We start from the raw sequence: 15,408 nt of genomic DNA on the forward strand, positions 1-15,408 counted from the left end.
CAACAACTTTGATGTTGAAATTTTACTTGAAGTTTAAAAGGGACTATTCAAGGATCCATATGGCATCAGCAAGGGTTTACTAAATTTAATGGAAATTGAGTTTTGCTGCAAATTTATACATAATTTGCATCTTCTTGTTGTTGCTAATGATAAGATACAGATACACATACATTTGAAATTTGAAAGCTGCATCTTGTTATAATCGATCTCTAATTGTGGAGTGTGGTCGTTTACAAAGTGATCACAAACCAACGTACTTTAAGTGGCATCCTGGAACTCTGACTTTGCGGCAACCCTACTTTGATCCTAATTTTTTTATTATTATTCATTCACGGGATGTGGGTTTCGCTGGCTGGACCAGCATTTATTGCCCACTCTACATTGCCCTTGAGAAGGTGGTGGTGAACTACCTTCTTGAACCGCTGCAGTCCACATGGTGTAGGTACACCCAGAGTACTGTAAGGAAGAGAGTTCCAGGATTTTGAACCAGCAACAGTGAAGGAACAGCAATATATTTCCAAGTCAGGATGGGGAGCGACTTGGAGGGGAACTTCCAGGTGGTGATGTTTCCATCTATCTGCTGCCTTTGTCCTGCTAGATGGTAGTGGTCGTGGGTTTGGAAGGCTCTGTCTAAGGAGCCTTGGTGAATTCCTGCAGTGCATCTTGTAGAAGGTACACACTGCTGCTACGGTGCGTTGATGGTGGAGGGTGTGAATATTTGTGGATGTGGTGTCGCTAATTGGCCCAGTTGGATTTGTCCTATTTGCGTATAGGACATACCTAGGCAATTTTCCACATAGCTGGGTAGATGCCAGTGTTGTATCTGTACTGGAACAGCTTGGCTAGGGGCTCGGCAAGTTCTAGAGCACAAGTCTTCAGTACTATTCAGTACCTCCAGCCGCTTGAGATCACATGCAGTTGATCAAATTGGCTGAAGACTGGCATCTGTAATTCTGGGGACCTTCGGAGGAGACCAAGACGGATCATCCACTCGGCACGAATGGCTGAAGATTGTGGAAAATGCTTCAGCCTTGTCTTTTGCACTGATATGCTGGGCTCATGTTATTTGGAAGGGGGTGGTGCAGAATGGAGTAAAAATTTTCAACAGCTTCTGTGTTTGAACCAAACTATTGTTGTGGACGTCAACCATTGTATGGCTGAAATTGAAAACTTCGCACACAACATTGGATTAGACTGGACATGTGGGCTGGTTTCAGTCATTATTCAGATGGAACCCAACAGCTACCAGAGTGATGAACATGATGATACAGCCAGTTCTTGGTGATGTTAATTTATTTCAGATGATATGTTCAAAAATAAGGATGACAACTGGACAATGCTGTTGAGGAGGCTGAAATGACTAGCCATTGTTAGCCAGGCTGTTAAATGACAGAAAGAACATGTTTCTGGCATTTGGTATACTCGGTGTCAGATTTCTGTCTGAAAATCTCACGCAGCCCAACTTGAAGGCTATACTTAAAGGCTATAGCATACACTGAAAGTACCAGTGAGCTATTAATCAATATTGAATCAACCTGAGAGCTGCAGGATGGAAGTCAGGGTGAACAATGTTGCCTGTATACTACATTAGGCTGAAAATGCCAAAATCATTTTACAGATACCTTGCAAAAATTAAATACAGCATTTTTAAACAACAATGAACTGCTTTGTAAATGAAGGTGCTGAGGTAAGGGTATCAATAATGAGAACCAGGCTCAAGTGTTTTAGGAACAGCAGCAGAATCCAAAGACGAAATTGCACACTTAACCGTCTGTAAGACTCAGTACAATGCAGGACAAACAGTAGTGGATAACATGTGACATAGAATGCCAATCTAAACAGATTTAAAAACAATGCTACAGCATTTTATTGGGGATGTAATACTGCACTTTACAGTTCCACTAAACCTTATGCATCTTTACAGTGGTGTACTGAGAGCGTTTCACCTGTTCCACAATGGCCTTTGTACGTGCAGTATACAGTTTAAATCAATATTTCAAACCCCTATGATAATCGTGTGTAATAAAGTTTGTTGTGTACTACCAACTAAAGTTTAACAAAATAAACCAATACTCAAAAAAGCGTAAGTTTAATAATCTACAATTCTGAAATCTAGAAAAATACACAACCACAACATTCCTATTAACGTTCAGTGTGTTCTGTGCTAAGGAGTATTAGTTAACCTAGTTACAAAGCTGTTCATTTCTTTTTCAGAGCACCGAGACAAACGATCACCAGCAGCTCCAAGAAACAAAAATTGTGCTTCCGAAATCTCTTGATATCGATTCCGCACGGATAAAGCGCAAGCGCCTCGTCCATGTGCTATTCAAAGCAGAAACCTTTTTCATAATGCACATTTTGATAAGAACATAATAGCACAAGAAATAGGAGCAAGAGTTAGCCATTCGGCCCCTCAAGCCTGCTCCATCATTCAATAAGATCATGGCTGATCCAATTGTGGCCTTAAGCCCACATTCCTGCCTGCCCCCATAACCCTCAACTCCCTTGTCAATCAAAAATCGATCTAACTCAGACTTGTATATATTCAATGACCCAGCCTCCACTGCTCGCTGGCGAAGAGAATTCCAAAGATTAACAACCCTCAGGAGAAATTCCTCCTGATTTCCACCTTAAATGGAAGATCCCTTGTTTTGGAAATGTGCCCCCTATTTCTAGATGTCCCCACAAGAGGAAACATCCTTTCAACATCTACCCTGTCAAGCCCCCTCAATACTTCTCCCATGAGAACATGTAAAAAAAAATGCAATTTCCCTGGCTTTAACATCCACAACATTATTGCTCAGAATTATTTTCCAATTGCTCCACTTAGACAAACGGAAGCTTGGCTAATACTGGGTTAATCCCAACAATAAGGCTGGCAGATGTCCATGGACTTGAACTCAGTAACGTGTGGATTGCTAAGCAAGTATTTATTCTTGCCAATCAAGTTACCACATTCAGGCTACAACTTTTCAAAATATATATTTAACCTTTTAGAAGATATGTAGCAAATAAACATTTCCATGTTACTGCTCCAGTAGTGCTACTACAAAGCTCTGATATCTTATAATAGAATTGTTTCTATAGTTAATATTCCAAAAGGAATTTAGGATTTGGAGTGTTGAAAAATTGTGTCCTGAATTAGAGTTTATTTTTCTTCATTCATGGGATGTGGACATCACTGGCTAGGCCAGCATTAATTGCCCATCCCTAACCACCCTTGAAAAGGTGATGATGAGCTGCCTTCTTGAACCACTGCAGTACACGTGGTGCAGGTACACCCACAGGCCACCATGGCAGGTGGTGGAATTTGAATTCAATAAAAATCTGGAATTAGACCTGTTTTTCCAAAAAAAGTGCTGTGCCAAAATTGGGAGAGCTGTCTCATACTAGTTAAGCACAGCCTGATAGTCATACTCACAGAATCATACCTCACAGATAATGTCCCAGGCACCACCATCACTAGGTACATTCTGTCCCACCGGCAGGATAGACCCAGCAGACATGGTGGCACGGTGGTAAACAAACAAAGTCAGGAGGAAGCTGCTCTGGGAGTCCCCAACAATCATCTCTGGACTCCATGAAGTCTCATGACATTAGGTCAAACATGAACAACAAAATCTCCTGCTGATTGCCACATGCCGCCCTGCACCACCCACCACCAGACCCCACCCCCACATGCCTCCCTTAGCTGATGAATCAGTACCCCTCCATGCTGAACACCACCGAGGGTGGAAAAGACACAACTTACTCTGGGTGAGCGACTTCAATGTCCACGACCAAGAATAGCTCAGTAACTCAACTACAGACCAGGCTGGTCGAGTCCTAAAGGGCACAACTGCTAGACTAGGTCTGTGGCACGTGGTGAGGGAACCAACGAGAGGGAAAAACCATACTTGACCTCAGCCTGCCTGCTGTAGATGCACCTGTCCACAACAGTATCGGTAGAAGTGTCCACTGAACAGTCCTTGTGGAGGCGAAGTCCTGTCCTCACATTGAGGATACTCTCCATCATGTTGTGTGGAACTATCATGCTAAATGGGATACATTTCAAACACATCTGGCAACTCAAGACTGGGCACCCATGAGGTGCTGTGGGCCATCAGCAGCAGCAGAATTGTATTCAATCACAATCTGTAACCTCATGGCCTGGCATATCCCCCACTCTACCATTACCAAGGAACGGGATAAACCCTGGTTCAAAGAAGAGTGCAAGAGGGCATGCCAGATAGTGACCTGGCAAAATAACACATAACTACTTGCATGCCAAACAGCATAAGCAGCAAGCAATTTTTTTTTATTATTCATTCACGGGATATGGGCTTCACTGGCTGGGCCAGCATTTATTACCAATCCCTAGTTGCCCTTGAGAAGGTGGTAATGAGCTGCCTTCTTGATCCACTGCAGTCCACGTGGTGTAGGTACACCCAGTGCCGTTAGGGAGGGAGTTCCAGGATTTTGACCCAGCAACAGTGAAGGAATGGTGATATATTTCCAAGTCAGGATGGTGTGTGACTTGGAAGGGAACTTCCAGGTGATGGTGTTCCCATGTGTCTGCTGCCCTTATCCTTCGAGATGGCAGTGTTCGAAGATTTGGAAGGTGCTGTCAAAGGAGCCTTGGTGAATTCCTGCAGTGCATCTTGCAAATGGTACACGCTGCTGCTACTGTGCGTCGGTGGTGGATGGAGTGAGTATTTGTGGATGAGGTGCCAATCAAGCAGACTGCTTTGTCCTGGATGGTATCCAGCTTCTTGAGTGTTGTGGGAGCTGCACTCATCCAGGCAAGTGGGGAGTATTCCATCACACTCCTGAGATGTGCCTTGTAGATGGAGGACAAGCTTTGGGGAGTCAGTAGGTGAGTTACTCATCACACGATTCCTAGCCCCTGACCTGCTCTTGTAGCCACAGTATTTATATGGCTAGTCCAGTTCAGATTCTGGTCAATAGTAATCCCCAGGGTGTTGATAGTGGGGGATTCAGTGATGGTAATGCCATTGAACATCAAGGGGTGATGGTTGGATTCTCTCTTGTTGGAGATGTCATTGCCTGACACTTGTGTGGCATGAATTTTACTTGTCAGCCCAAGCCTGGATATTGTCCAGGTCTTGCTGCATTTGGACGTGGACTGCTTCAGTATTTGAGTCGTCATGAATGGTGAACATTGTGCAAATATCAGTGAACATCCCCACTTCTGACCTCATGATGGAAGGTCATTGAAGAAGCAGCTGAAGATAGTTGGGCCTAGGACACAACCCTGAGGAACTCCTGCAGTGATGCCCTGCAGCTGAGATGACTGACCTCCAACAGCCACAACCATCTTCCTTTGTGCTAGCTATGACTCCAACCAGCAGAGTTTCTGCACTGGTTGCCATTGACTCCAGTTTTGCTAGGGCTCCTTGACGCCACTCTCGGTCAAATGCTGCCTTGATGTCAAGGGCAGTCACTCTCACCTTATCTCAGGGTTCAGCTCTTTAGCCCATGTTTGAACCAAGGCTGTAATGAGGTTAGGAGCTGAGTGGCCCAGCATCAATGAGCAGGTTATTGCTAAGCAAGCACAGCTTGATAGCACTGTTGATGACCGCTTCCATCACTTTACTGATGACCAAGTGTAGACTGATGGGGCTGTAATTGATCAGGTTGGATTTGTCCTGCTTTTTGTGCACAGGACGTACCTGGGCAATTTTGTACATAACCGGCTAGATGCCAGTGTTGTAGTATACTGGAACAGCTTGGCTAGGGGTGCAACAAGTTTTGGAGCATAAGTCTTCTGTACTATTCCTGAATATTGTCAGGGCCTTTGAAGTATGCAATGCCTTCAGCCATTTCTTGATAGCACGTGGGGTGAATCGAATTGGTTGAAGACAGGCATCTGTGATGCTGCGGACCTTCAGAGGAGGCCGAGATGTTTCATCCGCTCAGCACTTCTGGCAGAAGGTTGTTGCTTATCTTTTACACTACTGTTCTGGACTCTCCATCATTTAGGATGGGGATATTTGTGGAGCCTCCTCCTCTAGTCAGTTGTTTAATTATCCACCACCATTCACAACTGGATGTGGCAGGACTGCAGAGCTTAGATCTGATCCGTAGGTCGTGGGGTCGCTTAGTTCTGTCTATCACTTGCTGCTTATGCTGCTTGGCACGCAAATAGTTCTGTGCTATAGCTTCACCAGCTTGACATCTCGTTTTTAGGTATGTCTGGTGCTGCTCCTGGCATGCCCTCCTGCACTCTTCATTGAACCAGGGTTGATCCCCTGGCTTGATGGTAATGGTAGACTGGGGGATATACCAGGCCATGAGGTTACAGATTGTGTTCGAGTACAATTCTGCTGCTGCCAATGGCCCACAGTGCCTCATGGATGCCCAGTCTTGAGTCGCTAGGTCTGTTCGAAATCCATCCCTTTTAGCACAGTGGTAGTGCCACACAATATAATGGAGGGTAACCTCAATGTGAAGGCAGGACTTGGTCTACACAATTAATGTGCGGTGGTCAGTCCTACCGATACTGTCTTGGGCAGATGCATCTGCGGCAGACAGGTTGGTGAAAATGAGGTCATGTATGTTTTTCCCTTTTGTTGGTTCCCTCACCATCTGCCGCAGACCCAATCTAGCAGCTTTGTCACTTAGGACTCGGCCAGCTTGGTCAGTAGTGGTGCTACCAAGCCCCTCTTGGTGGTGGACATAGAAGTCCCCCACCCAGAGTACCTTCTGCACCCTTGCCACCCTCAATGCTTCCTCCAAGTGGTGTTCAACATGGAGGAGCACTGATTCATCAGCTGAGGGAGGGCAGTACATGGTAATCAGCAGGAGGTTTCCTTGCCCATGTTTGACCTGATGTCATGAGACTTCATGGGGTCCAGAGTCGATGTTGAGGACACCCAGGGCAACTCCCTCCCCATTGTCTGCCACTGTGCCGCCACCTCTGCTAGTGGGACAGGACAAACCCAGTGATGGTGGTGGTGGGTGTCTGGGGCATTATCTGTAAGGTATGATTCCGTGAGGATGACTGTCAGGCTGTTGCTTGACTAGTCTGAGAGCTAGCTCTCCCAATTTTGGCACTAGGTGTTTCTCAGGAGGATTTTGCAGGGTCAACAGAGTTGCAACTGCCATTGTCTTTTCCGGTGCCTAGGTTGATGCCGGGTGGTCCATCCAGTTTCATTCCTTTTTTGTGATTTTGTAGCGGTTTGATACAACTGAATGGCTTGCTAGACCATTTCAGAGGGGAATTAAGAGTCAACCACGTGGCTGTGGGTCTGGAGTCACATGTAGGCCAGACCTGTAAGGACAACAGATTTCCTTCCCTAAAGGACATTAGTGAACCAGATGGGTTTTTACAACAATCGACAATGGTTTCCATGGTCATTAGACTTTTAATTCTGGATTTTTATTGAATTCAAATTCCACCATCTGCGTGGTAGTATTCGAAACCAGGTCCCCAGAGCATTACCCTCGATGTCTGGATTACTAGTCCAGCGACTAGAGCCATTGCCTCCCCCGATAGACAGGGCTAAGCAATTCCACAACCAACAGATCAGGCCCAAGCTCTGCAGTCTTGCCACATCCAGTCGTGAAGGACAATTAACCAACCCACTGAAGGAAAAGGCTCCTCAAATATCCCTCTTTGATGGGGAGCCCGGCATATACAGTGCAGAAAAGAAGGCATGTGCAACAATCTTCAGCCAGAGGTGCCAAGTGGATGATCCACCTCGGCCTGCTCCAGAGGTCCCCAGCATCACAGGTGCCAGTCTTCAGCCAGTTCAATTCACTCCACGTGGTATCAAGAAATGGCTGAAGGCACTGGATACTGCAAAAGTTATGGATCCTGGCAATAGTACTGAAAACTTGTGCTCCGGAACTTCCCGCATCCTGAGCCAAACTGTTCTAGTGCAGCTACAACACAACGTGAAAAATTGCCCAGGTATGTCCCCTCGACAAAAAGGTAATGGAAGAGGCCATCAACAGTGCTATCAAGTGGTACTTGTTTAGAAATAACCTGATCACTGATGCTCAGTTTGAGTACCGCCAGGGTCACTCAGCTCCTGGCCTCATTACAGCCTTGGTTCAAACATAGATAAAAAAGCTGAACTCCAGAGATGAGCTGAGTGACTGCCCTTGACATCAAGGGAGCATTTGACCAAGTATGGCATCAAGGAGCCCTAGCAAAATTGAAGTCAAAGGGAATCAGGAGAAAACTCTGTGCCAAGGATGACTCCAACCAGCAAAGGAAGATGGTCGTGGCCGTTGGAGATCAATGACCTCAGTTCCAGGACATCACTGCAGGAGTTCCCCATGATACTGTCCTCTGTCCAACCATCATCAGCTGTTTCATCAATGACCTTCCCTCCATAAGGTCAGAAGTGGGGGATGTTTAATGATGATTGCACAATCTTCAGCACCATTCACGATTCTACTGATGCTGAAACAGTTCATGTCCATATGCAGCAAGGCCTGGACCGTATCCAGGCTTGGACTGACAAGTGGCAAGTAACATTCAAGCCACGCAAGTGCCAGGCAATGACCAAGAGAGAATAACTTTGCCCCTTGACATTCAATGGCATTACTACTGCTGACTCCCCCACTGTTAACATCCTTGGTGTTATCATTGGCCAGAAACTGAACTGGACTAGCCATATAAATACTTTTGCTACAAGAGCAGGTCAGAGGCTCAAAATCCTGCGGTGAGTAACTCATCTCCTGACTCCCCAAAAACCTGTCTACCACCTACAAGGCACAAGTCAGGCGTGTGATGGAATACACTCCGCTTGCCTGAATGAGTGTAGCTCCAACAACACTCAAGAAACTTGACACCATCCAGGACAAAGCAGCCCGCTTGATTGGTACCCCATCCACAAACATTTACTCCCTCCACCACCACCACACAGTGGAAGTGTATACCATCTACAAATGCACTGTATCTCACCAAGGAACACACCAAGGTTCCTTAGACAGCACCTTCCAAACCCATGACTGTGACCATCTACAAGCACAAGGCAGCAGACACATGGGCACACCACCATCTTCAAGTTCCTATCCAAGCCACAAGCCAACCTGACTTAGAAATATATTGCCATTCCTTCAGTGTCGCTGGTTCAAACTCCTAGAACTCTCTCCCTAACAGCACTGTGGGCGTACCTACACCAAATGGACTACAGCGGTTCAAGGCAGCTCACCAGCACTTTCTCAAGGGCAATTAGGAATCAGCAATAAATGCTGGCCTAGCCAACAATGCCTGCATCCCATGAATGATTAAGAAAACAAGCATTATCTGAATGCTGCATTGTAGGAACAAATCTATTACCTGCCACTTGTTTTAGCCCTTTTTTAAAGCTTAAGGCTAAGAAAACAATAACCAATTGGTTTGACATGGTATCATTTTAATTCCAGATGAACCAATGGGATAATTAATTCTCTCTTTTGGTTTTGTTTTGCTATTTTTGTCCTACCTCACACCAATCTTAATTTCCTTAAATTTTGTTGCAGCATGGTTACCAGCTTCCCTCCAATATTTCACCCAGGTGGCCACTGTGCATAATGAGCTTTGGCAGCAAGTGATAAGGTATTCAACTGCCAGTGATTCATCACAGCCAAGCCAAATAGGGTCTGTTCAAGTGCAATTCCAGCAATGCCACTTGATATCAATCAAGAGTTGCAACCCTGGCTAAATTTCATTCTCTTCTCCCAGTGCCAAGGGGAAATATGTTAGTGGTCTATAACCATTGTCCCAGCTGAGTATTAAGATATATATATATAACCATTTTGAGCCACACATCTTGGAAGCTGAAAATATAAACCAAGGCAGTCCAAGACACAGAAAAGGGCCAAGTCTAGCCCGAGGGGTCCCATTAGCAATCCCTCAAAACAAATTCTATTTTGATGCTATTTGTGCAACTTTGCGCAGTGTATTTATCCTCTTTTTAGCTTTAGTTTTTTTTGCATTTCCTCAGCCTGTAGATTTGAGAAAAGCTTCTCATTAGTGAGTATGCAGCAGAGAGAGCAGCCTTTTTCCATTAATTACTAAGGAGCCTTTAACAATCCTCAACAGTTAAGAAATGCAAACAGCTGAAACCAATCGTTGATAAGTAGCTTGATCCAGCCATTTATTTCTGCTGAACCCCAGATGTGACTGTAAGCAGGAATTTCAACTCATCACAAGCAAGTTTCAAGAGAGGTAGACACACATCATAATTTTCTAAAACAAAAACAGAATTACCTGGAAAAACTCAGCAGGTCTGGCAGCATTGGCAGAGAAGAAAAGAGTTGACGCAGTTTTTTGTTTTTATCTCATAATTTTCTAAGTCTGTCAAATCACGTGCTCTGAGCTGTCATTAAAATGTGTAAGTTCCACATGGCTATGCCCAATGGCACAAGTTTCTAAGGGCTCATTTCTCTGCTCATTCCTGTTCTTCATCCACAAAGGTACAGCGATTATTTCTCTTAACTGGTAATCCGGGGACCTGAACTAATAACCCACAGAATTTAGTTCAAAATCCCAGCATGAGAATTTGAATTGTTCAAAAAAATCTGGTGAAAAATGGCCATGACTCACTGGGTTGTTATAAAAACTCCAAATGGGTTTACTGATATCCTTCAGGGAAGGAAATCAGACATCCTTACCTGATTTGGCCTATAAGTAACTAATGTTGCAAATACGAACTACCTCTGAACTAGCCTAGCAAGCCACTCGTCTGCATCAAACCAATCACATTAAGATGCTTCTCAAAGCAACTTGAGAGGGGCAATAACTGCAACACCCATTCTAAAGCTCATTTTAAAAAAAATATCACCAGCATTTGAACAAAAGATTGGGCTTGTGTACAGTTTACCAATGGTATTTTCATCTGGGTATCCTCTATGAACTCACAAGGTAATCAGAGTTCCCTGGGTGAACTAGAGGGATAAGCAAGCCAATAACAAATTCCACTGATGCCCAGTGCACACTATGCTCCAGAAAGAAAAAAAGTACGAAAAACAGGATGTGACGCATGAGCTGCTGTGAAAACCAATTAAACCAGAAAAGCGTAAAAACTCCTGGACATAATCTTCAAGATGAAAACGATCAATAACATCATTCTTGGGCATAGAAACATGAATAAGTTGTGCAGCCCCTCAAACCAGTTCTGCCATTCAATGAGATCATGGCTGATCTGCATCCCAACTCCATTTAGGTGGCCTTGTCTCCATATCCTTCAATATCCTTGGCCAATGAAAATCTACTGACTGTAAATTTAAATTCATTCATTCATCTGCTTTTTGTGGGAGAGTTCCACACATCTCATATCCTTGAAGTAGCATTTCAATACTTTTCTCTTTAGCAGTCCAACTGATGTTAAGCTTATGTCTCCTTGTTCTAGACTCCCCCATTAGCAGAAAATGTTTCTATCTATCCTATTGATTTCTTTCAAAATCCTCAAACAAGTCACCTCTTCACCTTCTATAATTAAGGAAATATAAGCCTTGTTTACGTAACCTCTCAATTTAACCAATGGAAGCATTTTAGTAAATCACTGCAGCACAGCTTCTAAGGCCAATATATTCTCTCTTAGGTGCACGTACCAGTACAATCCTTGTCCAGGCTCCAGAACGTGGGGGAGATCCGTTTAGGGATCGATAACATTTTATCTGAAGTAGATAAAGGTTGAGATTCAAGACACCTGCTTTTAGAATAAAGCCACAGGATTCCATGGGTTTAGAACAAGCAAAAATGAACTTTACAAGTTCAGAAAGATAAAACAAGTTACAATATCTATCTTGAACTCTAGCATTCAGGTCAACTATGAGGTACATGTGAATGAACAAACTGTCGTCAAATGCACCACACTACAGAGGAAATGATAGAGGCAACTAAGACAAATTCCATGGATTTCTCAAGAACCCACCTATACGTCAGTAAACACCAAGTCAAACAATCTCAATGAAACTCTGTCACACAAGGTATTCCCAGCTTCGCCTTTGAAGATCTCTCTGAATTCTCTCCAAAAGATGCTTCCACTCAAGTGGCTTTAACAATGAAACCCTGTGAGGTGGGCCAACCTCACCTTCCAAGATTCCTTCTCCCTGAATTGCTGAGCCCGCAGTTCAGCCTCTACTTCCTGGCGTCATTTCATCTCTTTGCTGAACAGCTAGCTTCACCAATCTAGCACTGCCCCCAAGTTTCACTGAACTCCCGTCTCCCATCTGTATTCAGCTACATAGACTCCCAGGGCTTCCCCTGAGCCCTCCTCAACTCCTCAGAGCTAACAGCAGCACTTTGGCTGCATGGAGCTTCTTCCCTTTGCTTCTGACTCTCCCAAAACTGACCCTTGAACAGATCTGGAGACCTATCAAAACACTCCCAGAGAGCCCCACCCCTGACAATAGGCAGGAACCAATGTAACAAGCAGTGGAACATCCTGTACCTTAAATGTTACAATCACTTTAGCACCCAGGAACACAATCAATTAAATTCATAACAATACACAGTACTTCAGATGTGGTCTATCCAGGGTCATCAGTGTATGACAAATCAGACACAGATAAAGAAGCTAAGGATCCAAAACAGAGCATTAAGGACAATACATCATCTCCCCACGTATATGTTTAACATTGTCAACACCAAACAATGGGGGGAAAAGGCTTTGGATATTCCAGCAGAGGTATTCACACAAGTCAAGGACTATTCTACTGTTAATGTTGAAGGAAAAGCAGCAGCCACCTGAAAAATTTGCAGCACTGTATTTTATAGCAGACTTTGGCAACAACCAATCATTGAATCAATGTCTTCAGAGGAGTTCAGCCAAGCCAAAATATACATACCTTTTAGCTTAGAATTGGCAACAATCTATTCTATCTGACACAAGAGATGCAGAAAAACAGTAACAAATCTAGGCCATCCATAGCAAGCTCCCAGCAGCGCCCAGAGTGAAAGGGCAGAATTCACATTGAGCAGGGCAGAAGGAATAAGAAATTATTACAACAGGCTGCACTAATCCAATAATTTGAAAATATTTTATTAGCAAAGCAAGTGTTGTGTTAGATATGGTGGTCATCATGATTCACACTGACAATCATTTCAATCATACATAGTTAACTTACTAATAAATCATAACACATGGGTGCAACACCTTGCCCAAAAGGGTTGTAGTTATTGATTAAAGCTACAAAAGTTTTAGCAATTTTCAAATTAGCTTTCAGTTGAATCTGGCTCATTTTCTGAATTTTGCATAAGTTCCCTCTGAGCTAATTAGGTTTGCTTTGTCCCAACAGTGTGCTTCCACAACTGAAGGCTTGCAAATGTGTTTTCGGGCACACAGAATTCAGCTCTGCCATCCTTAGCAAACTCCCAGTAGCAAAAGTCCAGTAGCAAAAGAAATACCAGTGAGTTAACCACAATGGGTGGCCAGAAATAAACAAGCAGCACAGGAAAAGTAAGAAATTACTACAACAGGCTGCGGTTAACCATTAACTTTAAAATATCTGATAAACAAACATTTGGCAGAGGAGGAAAAGAAAAAAGTTATACTAATTTTAGTACTTGAATAGGAGCATTTGGGAAAATGTTTCGGTCCCTGCACCACACTTAAAATTTTTAAAAAAGACCTTACATATGAATTATAAAAAGAGAAAATAAAAAAAACCACAAACTGTTTTTGGCAAAAAAAGGGCTAGATTTTGCTGCAACAGGGCATCTGACAGCATGTGCCATTACTTAGACATGCCCTTGCATTCTTAAACAAATTTTGCTACTAAAAGGGGCTGAACATGGTAAGCTACTAATGGCACAACAAAGATGGCATGGCATCTAGGACCAGAGTGAACAGAGCAACCAACAGGGCATCTCCTCACCAATGAGATTTAAGGATTGGGAAATAAACAGAAGCACTTCAAATTCCATTCCCTGACTGCCAACTCTATCCCTCTCCCCAGCAATAGTCAGATTAAGCCAACCTGTTTGAAACCTCAGTGTCGCATTCAATTCTGACACTGGCTCCTGGTCATATTGAAATTCTAATCCTTGTTTTCAAATCCCTCCATGGTCTTGCCTCACCTCTAACTTCCTCCAAACCCACAACCCTCTGAAATATCTGTATTCCTTTAACTCTGGCTTCTTCTGCACTCAATTATAATTGCTCCACCACTGGTGGCTATGCCTCCCTTCAGTTGCCTAGGCCCCTAGTTCTGAAATTCCTTCCCTATACCTCTCTGCCTCTACCTTGCTTTCCTGCTTTTAGAATTCTTAAAACCTATCTTTTTGAATAGGTTTTTGGTCATTTGACCCGATTGTTCCTTATGTAGCTTTGCACCATGCCTGGTTTTATAAGGTTTCTGTAAAGCACCTTGGGACGTATATTTATATTGTGCCTATAATGTAATGATACGTTGTTGTTGAATTAAAGGGGGACCTTTTATTATTAGTAAGTTAGTAATTAGTAAATTAGTAATTAGTAAATTAATTATTAGACCTATACTGGAAGGAGTTTGCGTATAGCAATTTCTCAATTTGCCTTATGAAGTGGAAACTTTTAAATACTATTTATTTCAGGAGGTAATGACTCTTGTACGATTAGTGATCATATTATCAATTCACCAATCAGATCAACATGTTTCATACATTTGCCAGCACATTAAATCTTACATGACGGAATATCTTTGCTGTAAATCTTGCAATCCCGTCTAACCCATGGACGAATAGGCTTTAGACCAGCTGCATCAAGGACTGGTCTCAACCTTGTCATGCCGGGAGAAGCAACATTTTCAACCACCTCTCTCCCAACATAAACACACATGACAGGTACTAAAGCTTGTAGATAACCCTTCAAACAATACTAACTTATCATAATTGAAGTGGCAGATCTAGCTTGAACCATCCAAACGGTGTGACCCAATTTGTTTTGACACCATCTAGACTTGCTTCTCTACAAAGTATATTCAATAGGTCGAAATTTAGTTAAAGTTTGTGAGAACTTATTTTTAATCAGTGTACACATTATTTTAAAGTAATTTTATTTATCGCCATTCCGATTCACACCTATACAATTGAAATTATTTTGCTCAATTACTGATGTGATCAAATATTCGTATTGACATCAAATCCGGGATTGAACATGAAAGAAAAATTAAGAGACAAAGAAAAACAGAAAACACAAAGTTGAAAAATGCTTTAAGATAAAAGTTTACATTTTTGAAATCTCCTAAAACAATTCACAACCTGTAGGAATGAGACTCTACACCTATGGTTCATTTTTCAGTGTGAGAGGGGTTGGTTGGCCATCATTAACATTTAGCACATCATTAAAAAGGTAAATGTATTTGTTATTACTAGTTTTCAACATATGAAGGTTTAATTCATACTTCCAATGCAAATTCACCAACCTCATGACTTTCAATGTACGTTGACAGTGAGACAGACAATGAAATGCATTCTCGCAAAGCTAC

The 15,408-nt window shown here is 43.0% G+C and overlaps 1 protein-coding gene and 1 non-coding gene across 6 annotated transcripts in view; both read right to left on the bottom strand.

The window, feature by feature from the left end:
• prkcz (protein kinase C, zeta) overlaps positions 1-15,408 on the bottom strand; it is a 612,152-nt gene that overhangs the window by 580,203 nt on the left and 16,541 nt on the right. The window lies entirely within an intron of this gene.
• On the bottom strand, positions 2,212-2,346 carry LOC121288766. The gene has a single exon (XR_005945443.1). It is a non-coding gene; the product is annotated as a U11 spliceosomal RNA (small nuclear RNA).

This window comes from Carcharodon carcharias, chromosome 15 (assembly GCF_017639515.1).
Source record: "Carcharodon carcharias isolate sCarCar2 chromosome 15, sCarCar2.pri, whole genome shotgun sequence".
Lineage (NCBI taxonomy): Eukaryota > Metazoa > Chordata > Chondrichthyes > Lamniformes > Lamnidae > Carcharodon > Carcharodon carcharias.